Source organism: Clarias gariepinus, chromosome 2, assembly GCF_024256425.1.
Source record: "Clarias gariepinus isolate MV-2021 ecotype Netherlands chromosome 2, CGAR_prim_01v2, whole genome shotgun sequence".
NCBI classification, from domain to species: domain Eukaryota; kingdom Metazoa; phylum Chordata; class Actinopteri; order Siluriformes; family Clariidae; genus Clarias; species Clarias gariepinus.
The window spans coordinates 42,626,570-42,637,613 of record NC_071101.1 but is presented as its reverse complement, the minus strand read 5'-3'; the positions used below and the strand labels follow the sequence as shown (position 1 = coordinate 42,637,613).

Below are 11,044 nucleotides of genomic sequence, written 5' to 3'. Positions count from 1 at the left end.
ACTTATAAAGACAAATCTCTATGCCTAATGTTTTATGCCTAGAGATGCTATTATGTGTAGTGATGTAAACTGTTGCATTTTGGAGCACTGGAGGGATCTCCGCTCCACGTATAGAGCCAGAGCAGGGGTCGGCAATCCCAACAGTCAAACTGCCATTTGGACCTGTTTTCCACAGGAAAGGAAACACCGGGAGCCACAAAACCCTTTCACGTGTAAAATAAAAATAACACTGCATATATAATTTTTTTACCTTTATGTTATATATAAAAAATCATAATGATTAAGAAATCAATGAACTGCTACAGAGAAAATGAGATCTTATATATAATCTTTATATTATTTCTGCATGCAACAAAAAGCATTTTGAACTCAGAAAAAAAGACGCTGAGTTAAAAGTTACTTTTAAATAAAATACTCAATGTCTATTTAAGTTCTTTTTGTACTTATGAAATAAAAGCCAACTTAAAACCCAAAAAAGTAAACCAAAAATGCTGCAGTATTGCAGTATTTTAAAAAAAAATTAATAATAATAAACACATTTTATTTAATGTTACTAGAGCACCATGATCTTCACATTTAGAATTATACTTGAAAAAAACTAATGAACTGAGATAAAATACATTCAATCAATTTTGTGTTAAAATACTCCCCAGATGTTTACTTCATCCTGATTACAAGAAATATTAACATGATATATGGTTAATATTTGCCCTTTATATTTGTTAGATCACATTTATGAATTAAAGTGCTACTTGTTTTTTCTTATTTTTTATCAAAATGCAATTAAAAAATCAATTATCAATATGAGTGATTGAAATGTGTTCTGAATCTTTTGGCCATCTTGATAAATTATGATAATGGACCACAAAGCTATATTTACTGCATTCGGTCTCAAATTTGGGATACGAAAAATGCGACAGAATATAAGCAAATAAAGTTTGGTTCCCACAAGACAGAGGGTACAGTGTGTGGGAGTGTGAGGGCAGACACGTGATGGTGCTCGAATTTCGCCACAATGTTGTATGACAATGTTTGCAACCTTGTGCGGGACGACAGGGCCAAAACTCAAAACTCAGTCTCTCTCACACTCACAAGTAATCGTACACACACACACAAACACAAACACACAGGTACACAGGACTGTGCAACTTTTCACAGTTTATTAGCCCCAGGACAAAACATCCTCTACAGTGGGGCAAAAAAGTATTTAGTGACCAATTGTGCAAGTTCTCCCACTTAAAATGATGAGAGAGGTACGTAATCTGCAATAAGTAAGCAGCTTGGTGTGAAGAAATCAACTGTGGGAGCAATTATTAGAAATGAACATACAAGACCACTGATAATCTCCCTCGATCTGGGGCTCCACGCAAGATCTCACTCTGTAGGGTCAACAGGATCACAAGAACTGTGAACAAAAATCCCAGAACCACACGGGGTGACCTAGTGAATGACCTGCAGAGAGCTGGGACCAAAGTAACAAAGGCTACCATCAGTAACACACTGCGCTGCCAGGGACTCAAATCCTGGACAGACGTGTCCCCCTGCTTAAGTCAGTACATGTCCAGGCCCGTCTGAAGTTTGCTAGAGAGCATCTGGATGATCCAGAAGAGGATTGGAAGAATGTCACATGGTCAGATGAAACCAAAATAGAACTTTGTGTTTGGAAAAGAAAGAATGCTGAGTTGCATCCAAAAAACACCATACCTACTGTAAAGCGTGGGAGTGGAAACATCATGGGCTGTTTTTCTGCAAAGGGACAGGATGACTGATCCGTGTAAATGAAAGAATGAATACGGCGATTTATAGTGAGATTTTAAGTGAAAACTTCTTCCATCAACAAGGGCATTGAAGATGAAACATGGCTGGGTCTTTCAGCATGACAATGATCCCAAACACAACGCCCGGCAAAGAAGGAGTGGCTCCGTAAGAAGCATTTCAAGGTCTTGGAGTGGCCTAGTCAGTCTCCAGATCTCAACCCCATAGAAAATCTTTGGAGGGAGTTGAAAGTCCATGTTGTCCAGCGACAGCCCCAAAACATCAACAGGAATGGGCCAAAATACCAGCAACAGTGTGTGAAAACCTTGTAAAGAACTACAGAAAACCTTTGACCTCTGTCACTGCCAACAAGTATTGAGATAAAATTTTGTTATTGACCAAATACTTATTTCCACCATAATTTGCAAATAAATAGTTTTTTTACAATGTGATTTTTCTAGATTTTTTTTAATTTTGTCTCTCATGAGGTATACCTATGATGAAAATTACAGGCCTCTCGAATCTTTTTAAGTGGAAGAACGTGCACAATTGGTGGCTGAATAAATACTTTTTTTGCCCCACTGTATGTAATGTAAATGTGTAGGGGGGGTGTACAGGGTGTGGTCATTTTAAATGTTTTCTGATATATGCTCTTCACAGAAAATGAGCCAAAGCCAATGAGTGTGAGTTAAAAAAAAAATTAATTGTATAATTCTTTTGGGGATAAAACATGAAAACGGGTCCCACAGGCCCGAACACAAGGGTTAATAACGCCACTAATTTTTGGAAGTTAAAAGTTTTAAAACATGTTAAACATTTCAACTATGTACTTTTAAAGGCAGTTCCTGGTACTGTTAATATTGCTGAATTATAGTGACAGCATCATAATTCACTATATATCTCTTTTAATACTGAAGCCTTCAATGTTTTATTTCGATTGACTTCTACACTGGTGTTCGTTTGGCTCTGTCTAACGCCAGCCTGCAGCCTAAATTGTAGTTTGTGCGTTAACCTGTGGAGGCAGTGTCGGGAACTGGATATAAAAGCCCTTGTTTTATTTGAGGTGCCTCCTTTTTAATATGGACCATTTTGCTATGTTAGACATTAATCTTCTTGTTTTAAAAATTCTCGATAAAACGGAGAAAAAAATCGTCGCCGCTACTGGGTTCACCCTCCAAATGTCAGATTAAAGGAAGGTTTTTGTGGTTTATGAAGAAATTCGAAAATTTCCGCGCAAGTTTTTTAATTACTCTCGGATATCAGTTTAATTTTTTTGTGCTTTTTTCTTGCATTTCCCTATGTATAGCATGTAGGATCATGGGAATATCCAGTCCTGTGAAGCATAAAATGAACTTGAAGCGTTTTCCTTGCGTTCGTTGGGATTTGAATGCCAAGATGGCGTAAAAACGCGCAGCAGGAAAAACGTACGTCACCAAAGCCCATGTGAACACTCTCATTGACTCCTATTTGTAGAAAATCCTCGGCGCTTGATTCACGCTCACCGGACGCTACGAACGCCAGAAAAACGCTCGATTTTACCGCCCTGGTGAACAAGGCCTAAATGTAACTATAGGCAGCGTCAGCATCATCTATTATGTCAATGATGCAGTGCCGGCCCTTCCAACAGGCAAAACAGATGGCCGACTAGGCCGAAGCACCACATACTAATTTGCATAACACTGCCTGCGATACACTGGGAGATTGACTGATCAGTCCCCTTGTGGTGAAATCATTTGCCGTTTGTTCTCATGAGCACACCCTTCCCCCTCCCCGTCTCTGCGCTCTAGCATGTGTGTGCTTCCTCCTCTCACAGCCATCTTATCTGCTGTAGCCCAAAACACTGCTCAAAGATGTCCTAAGTCTGTCTGCTTTGAGAACACACATCAAACATACAGCCTGGACACAGTTTCAGAGTAAAAACGCTAAAACACCGCCATCTAGATTCTTGACTTTTCAATCAGGAATAATACTAGTCCTAACCCATACACCTAAATTCAAAATTACTCAAATAACACTAAAGTTCCAAACTCTTTCTTGTCGATTTAATTATTTAGTAATAATGACTGACGGTTTAGTTACATGTTTAAAACTCCTAAGGTAAACTGCACTATGACTAGGAAGTTCTTAAAGCGGACAGCTTTAGGTCATGTTTGAGTTGTGTATTGGGCTGCAGCGAGTGAGACGACTGTGAGAGGTAGAAGCACAGACACATGTAGAGCGCAAGGACGGGGGAGGGGACGGCATGTCAGAAGTACAAAGGACAGATTACATCACCACACGCAGAGCGAATCAAAACGCCTGACTCCCCATACTCCCAGCATGCACTGCTGTAATCTGAAACATTAAATAAAAATAGTTAGTAAGTTTATAGTGTTTAATGGTTAATTTGAGAAATAGTTTGTCTGTAAAGTTCATGTAGCATGTTTGCATACAGATCTGTACAGCAAGTCGTCTTAAAAAACTTTCCTGGCTTTCCTTTCTCACCGTCAATAGGACATGTGTTAGGGGCCTTCCACATATATAGGGAGCTTTTCAGCCTCTCATTTCGTGGGTGCTACGGCCCCGCATATACTAAAATTGGAACGATACAGAGAAGATTAGCATGGCCCCTGCGCAAGGATGACACGCAAAATCGTGAAGCGTTACCATATTTTTCATTGTTTACAGAAATAACCTGAATAAAATCTCCAACCCACGCCGTTAAATAGAAAAGCATTTTAAACCATAAAAAACGTTTGAAACCTTTTAGAAATGATAGGACTTCCAGGTTGGATATCGACAACATGGCAGCATAGAGCTAGCGCTCCCGACTAGTGAGGCTTTAAAAACTCCCCAAAAAACATTTAAATAGAGATTTATTTAAAAGGTAAACTATGAACATATATCGGAGATAAAAGATAAAGAAGGGAGATTTATCTCAGACCACAGTCCCATTTATATGGCGATGGGCCTGGATAAAAAAATCTAGATCTACGGTATGGAGAATAAATTCAGATATCTTGAATAATTCTTAGATCAAACTAAATTTGGAAAATGAGATTAAATAATATTTAGAGATAAATGATAATGGGGAAGTGACGCCATCAATACTCTGAGATGCATTGAAAGCAGTGGTAAGAGGTTAAATTATTGCATATAATTCTTAGATCAAACTAAATTTGGAAAATGAGATTAAATAATATTTAGAGATAAATGATAATGGGGAAGTGACGCCATCAATACTCTGAGATGCATTGAAAGCAGTGGTAAGAGGTTAAATTATTGCACTCACAACCAATCTGAAGAAATTTCGAAGGCAGAAACTACAAGAAAAACACAGAGTCTCAATGAACCAAAAGGTGAAGCGAGACATACACAAAACAGTTAAGGAAATAGACAAAATATACTCTAAAGAAATACAAACGAAACTCCTGTTCCTTAAACAAAGGTACTACAAAGTAGGAGGGAAGTCATTAAAACTGTTATCGTATAGACTTAGAAAACAAACAGCGGATAGAACCATTAATAATATAAGAAATAGTCAGACAGGGGAAATACTTTGTAAAATTGAGCAAATTTAAAGGAGTTTCAAGAAATTCTATAAAGCTCTTTACTTACAACCTAAAAGTGATAACGACTAGCAAATAAATTCTTTTTTGAAGTTATTAGAACAAAGGAACAAAACGAGTTACTATTGGCTGAAATTACAATGGAAAAGTTGAAAATATCAGTAAAAAGATTAAAGGCAGGTAAATCCCCTGGAGCAGATGGTTACTCGGCAGAATGGTATAAAACCATGTTTGATCACCTGGCACCAAATTTATTAAAGGGACTTAACTGGGTAATACAAAAAAGGGAAATTTTACCTTCATGGAGAGAAGCGATAATTTCAATTATTCCGAATCATTCTTTGGATTAGAATCAAATGTAGTAATTACCGCCCAAATAGTGTTTTAAATGTTGATTATAAGTTGTTCATCTCCATTTTGGCTCGGAGATTAGAAAAGATCCTTCCGGACCTCATTAATTTGGACCAAACAGGCTTTATCAGCCAAAGGCAAGCATCAGTCAATATTAGAAGAATTCTACATATACTTTAGTTACATTTATAACCATAGAGTGAAAGCAGCTCTATTGAGTTTAGATGCTGAGAAAGCCTTTGACTCAGTGAGGTGGGATTTCCTATAGAAGGTATTGGCAAAATTTGGATTTTATAATAGGTTTATAGAAATAATTGAGATCTTATATAATAAGCCATATGCGAGAATCAAAATCAACGGAGATTTAACAGATCCTTTTAATTTAGAACGGTGTACAAGACAAGGATGCCATATCTCGCCATTACTATTAGGTTACAAAGGTTTATTGAACCTTTAAGCCAATAAATAAGACAAAACCATTTAATTAAGGGTATTGACATGGGGTTTGGAGAACATAAATTAGCTCTCGTTGCTCATGATATATTGATATATATGTCCCAACCTACCAAGTCACTGCCCATTTTATTTAACTTTCTTGAAGGATATGAGGCCATATCTGGTATTATTATTTAATTATGAACCACCCAGACAAATTAAGGAGAAGTTTAATCTAAATTGTGATACTAAGTCAATTAAGTATCTAGGAGTAAATATTTCTGGTGATCACTTAAAATTATTTGATTCAAATTACAGTCCTCTTCATAAAAAAAATTAATCTGATCTACTCTGTTGGAACCTTATTCCTCTCTATAGTTGAAGTTCAAAAGTTGACTCTGTGCAGATGATAATCCTACCAAAATTGGTATATTTACTTTAATCACTCCCAATAGGAATACCAAGTCAACAATTTACAGAATGGCTAGATTTTTATGTCAGGGTAAAAAACCTAAAGTTAGATTTAAAACATTGCAACTAAGGAAAGAAGAGGGCGGGCTAGGCCTTCCATGCCTTCAGAAGTATTATTATGCTGCTCAACTAATGCGATGAGAATATTAATGTCACATCTGGGCCACCTCAGTCCTGGGGAGTAAGATCGGGCTCGCCGGATTACTGAGCCGTGGCTTTTGTCTCCCCCTAGTGTGTCTATGTCGGTATTGTTCCCCATTAAGTTAATCAAACACTAAACTGAAGTCACCTGAGTCTACCCCCTGTGTCACACTATTTGACCCAGCCGAACCCATACCACCTCGTCTGGTCACTGATATGCACATTGTCTTTTCTCTCAACCCTCTATGTGTTTCTCTCTTTCTCCCAGGACTGAGTGGCGTCTGCAGGAAGTGGCGGTAGGAAAAGGGGCCTTCATTAAGGTCACACTTATTTTTGGAAACTCATTCAGCTTTGTGGTCCATCTCCAGTGAAAGAAGTGAGGGCACGCCTTCTCAGTTGCATTTTAGATAGCCCCCTGCAGACCCAGCCTGGGAAAGCGGCTACTGAGCCGTTCAGTGTTTATTGTGTTTTGTTTCTGTTTTATTTTGTGCTTTGTGTTACTTCATCCGAATAAATCTCAGTTTTCCTTAACCTTCACCTGCGTTCGTCTCCTCCCTATGGAAGTTATGACAATTAAGATGGTGTGTCTACGATACGAACTTCACTTTGAATAGAATAGATGAGCGTTTTAAAATATGGGCTAGGTATTACAAACAAGTATACACTGTTTAACAAGGATAAAATTCAAAGCTTTAAAGTACTAAAGGGAAAGTATGGGCTTAATCAGAAAGACTGATATAGATACCTTCAAGTAAGACATTATGCTGAATGTAATTTTAAATCCGAAGTACTGAAAATAGGAGAGACAGGAATAATGAAGGTGATCCTAGCATTGTCAAAAGCACAGCCATGCAATAAGATAATTTCCAAGTTATATAATGGATTTCTGCAAACGATACAGTAAAACACATTATATATCAGAGACAAATGGAATATGGAAGGAAATCTGAATATTTCAGAGGATAATTGGGGAAAAATTTGCTAATCACAACGGGAGTCTACAAGTTGAACATTATGGAGAGAATTTTGAGAAAATTTGGTTGGAAGAATGTCACTCGGTTCTTTATTACTCCTAAACAGAAAATACACAAGGGAAAAAGTGCTGATTGCTGGGGAGAGTGTGGGGAAAGGCAAGGCATAACCATTATCATATATTTAGCAAAGGCATAACCATTATCATATATTTTGGGCTTGTCGAAAACTAACCCCATATAGGCAAGAGATTAAAAGGAATTTGGCAGCTGTTTTTGAAATAGAGATCAATTTTACTTGCGAATCCCTATATTTTGGTAACATCACTCTAGACAGAGAAAACAATAAGAATAGAAAACTGATGTTAATTCTTCTAACTGCCTCTAAGCCTCCCACAGTTGAGGGATGGATTGATATTATACATATATATATGTAATGGGAAAATTATCTTTCTCATTGAGATCTCAAATGGAAGACTTTTCACAGATCTGGAGTAAATGGCTGGACTACATTAAACCAACAGTCCCAGATTTTTCTTGAACTGTAACAACTGCAATGTAGGCAATTATGCACGAATTAATATATGTGGTAAGAGCTCCCTTTGTTCTGATGTGTATATAGCTGTTAAGTGGAAGAAAATACAACACAGATGTAACAGTTCGCTACTTTCTTTCTCAAAGGATGGGGACATACAATACCCTAGATTGGTATTTTTAAGCTTTATTTTATTTATATTTGTTCATTTTATTATTTTTCTATTTATTTTTTAGTATTTTTATTTTAGATGAGTGTGAGTATCAGTATTTTTTTGTATGTATGGGTGTGTAGATATGTGTGTTTGTGTGTGTGTAGATATATATGTATGTCTGTATGTAGATATGTATGTATGTATGTGTAAATACAAAGGTATTTTCTTTCTAAAAAGGAAAAAAAAAAAAGAAACCTTTAGAAACTAGAATCCAAGCAACTGGCTTCACTTCACTGTGTTGGAGGAAAACCAGGAGCCATAGTGACCCGACATTACATTTCATGCCATTACAACAAGCCATTGCTAAGATATTGACAAAATTCCTGTTTAAGTAGATGTGCTGAGATGCAAATAAATGTGAAGCATGATGCTGTAATGTAAAGTTCCTGATTATTAAACAAAATTAGTAGGAGACGAAGAAAAAACTTTTTTTTTATAAATAATTAATAAATAAATAAAATGGCCCACTTCTTGTTGAGAAATTAAAATTTATTTTAAGTGAATTTTAGAGAGAAAAAAGGATCATTATTTTATGTTGATTGGTTTAAAAGTTATAAGCAATTAACTTCATTATTATTAATGACTTCATATAATTTCATATAATTCATTTGTGAATTATAGCACCCCCTAGAGGTACATTTGGACATAACCTCTTGAAGTGCCTTAGGATCTGGTCCCACCCCCATAAACACAGTTTGTACTGTATATGTCACACTGATGCTGAGATTTGCCCCAGTTACTGATTTAATGACTTTAATATCAATTCTTTGTTGTTATAAACTACCATTTTACATGTTATAAATCTGAGAAACACATTTCTACAATATTCAGGATTGCAAAGTTATTGTTCTAAATGCTTAGCTATTTTTGCAGTTAAATATTAGACCATGAGTCAGGACAAGATTGTCTTATTTATTGCAAACACTTTTGACTCTTGGTGGATTGAAAAAAAAATGGAGCTTGAAAAAAGATGAATATATTTATAATCATTATTATGAATTATTACGACAACAACATATTAATATGACACAATAATTTTAACTTTAATCAAATAAAATATTTAATATTAAATAGGCCAGTAATCTGTAAAAAATAAATCAAAGTACTCCTTTAATCTATTATTATTATTATTATTATTATTATCAGTAATACAAAGGAAGTGACATCACTGGTGACTTCTCAGAGTGTTCCAAACGGTGTTGAAGGAAATTCCCTTCATCGACATTCAATGCAAACGGGGCAGGGAGTGGGGAGCACCCTGTGAAGTACCGTTTGGAATGGAACACAGCTCGAGCCTAGAAATGTTTGATAAGTTTGATTCCATGCCGGCGGGTGTCGCACACCAGCGCTTGTAATACATAGTTTGAAAACAAACTATGATTACTTTTATACTATGATATTTTTATACTTTGATCATTTTTTTAATTTAAAAAATTTAACACGTTTTATTTCAATGTTACTAGCCATGATCCCCCAAATCTACAAATTTAGAATTACATTTAAAAAAAACTAACAAACTAAAATAAAGTACATTTCAATTAAATACTCATTATTTATTTTCCAAAGCCACACCGAGCCGCAGCAGGGGGATGAAAAAGCCATGAAAGTTTTGTCAACCCCTAAGCTAGAGGCTGCTCTTTGTATGAAGCAAGTATATTAAAAATATAAACATAGATTTTTAACATTTAATGTAAGCCGTGGGTGAAATGAATAGGTACATGAAAAAAAAATTGTCTGTGAAGGCTCACTCTTTGGCCAAGAACCCATTATTTAATAACGCCACTAATTTTTGGAATTTAAAAGTTTTAATTCATGTTAAACGTTTCAACTATTTACTGTTACAGGCAGTTTATGATACTGTTAATATTGCTAAATTATAGTGACAGCAGCATAATTCACTATTTTAATACTGAAGCCTTTAATGTTTTATGTAATTTAATATTCCTTAATTTTCTTTATTGTAAACGACAATTTTTTAAATGTATATATTACCGCTTAATGAAACTCCTATTCCCCATTTTTTTACATTTTTGGAGCATTACTGTTACATTCGGTGAGGAGGCCTGTGACATGCTTATAGAACGACATAAAATTTGATGATGTTGCAGCATACTGTTACATCGCAGTATGATATAAAAGGTAATGATGACCAGTACAAACAAATGCTAAAATTACAGGCTTCCCAATATCCAAACAGCACAGGTTTTATGACATAAAGGGTGCTGTCGGAAAAAAAGTTCCAGACATTTTAATCTCTATGGCATTAAGTATTTAACTGATGTGTGTATTGCCTCTCACAACATCGTCTGTTTTGTTGCATGTTTTTACACCATGTATTGTATGTATTTCATATTTAATGCACACTTGTACACTATGACAGTTATTTACACTAGTTGGCCCAGTTTTCATGATCTCTCCTAGGGCCTCACTGTCCCACAGGCCGGCACTGCAAAGGTGCATCACCATTAGCGTTTATGTCACTTTATAAGAATGTCATGGTACAACAGCCCAAGCTCATAGTTGAGGAATTTTATCCTTAGCGGAGGGAGCCATGCTAATCTTCTCTGTAGCATACATATTTTTGTATATGCACCCCAAAACTTGAGAGATAAAAAGAAAAAGG

At 36.0% G+C, this 11,044-nt stretch overlaps 1 non-coding gene across 1 annotated transcript; it reads left to right on the top strand.

The window, feature by feature from the left end:
• Positions 1-4,302: 4,302 nt before the first annotated feature.
• On the top strand, positions 4,303-4,409 carry LOC128518192 (U6 spliceosomal RNA). Its single transcript, XR_008357650.1, has one exon. It is a non-coding gene; the product is annotated as a U6 spliceosomal RNA (small nuclear RNA).
• Positions 4,410-11,044: the final 6,635 nt, after the last annotated feature.